The sequence below is a fragment of the Penaeus monodon genome, chromosome 22 (genome assembly GCF_015228065.2).
Source record: "Penaeus monodon isolate SGIC_2016 chromosome 22, NSTDA_Pmon_1, whole genome shotgun sequence".
NCBI classification, from domain to species: domain Eukaryota; kingdom Metazoa; phylum Arthropoda; class Malacostraca; order Decapoda; family Penaeidae; genus Penaeus; species Penaeus monodon.
In genome coordinates, this window is record NC_051407.1 from 36,715,569 (window position 1) to 36,716,049 (window position 481).

The 481-nt window shown below is 45.5% G+C and overlaps 1 protein-coding gene across 1 annotated transcript in view; it reads left to right on the top strand.

The window, feature by feature from the left end:
- The window catches only part of LOC119587421 (trithorax group protein osa-like), a gene marked incomplete in the record, with an annotated part of 43,338 nt that overhangs the window by 18,654 nt on the left and 24,203 nt on the right, over nt 1–481 (top strand).

Consider the following 481-nt stretch of genomic DNA (forward strand, 5'->3'; position numbering starts at 1 on the left):
AGTTCCTCAGACAGGTGCCCACTCGACCTTCTTAGGACCTGCTCCCAGTCACCAGATTGGCCCTTCAGGGTATCCTACTTCTCAGACACCAGCTGAACAGCCAGTGAGCTCAGCTTACATACCTTCAGAATCTACTGGTCAAGGTTATAGTCATGCAGGCACAACCATAACCAGCAATACTAGTCATTATGGGCAGGTACATCCACAGCAGCAAAGGCCTGTGGGTGTAGGATTTCCTCCTGTAGGCATCAGTAGTGGTGGGGAAGGTGCACCTCCTCCTAGAATAGAATATCAGGGACCAGGAGGACCTGGGGTTATACCTGCTCATCTACATGTCACTCATCTTCAAACACATCACCAGGTAGATAGCAAAATTTTGGCTAGTTTTCTGAAAATGAAATACTTGATATTTACTTTCTGTACTGATAATGGGAATGGATGTTTCATTATTTTCCAATATTTTCAGGCCCAGAAACCTGAT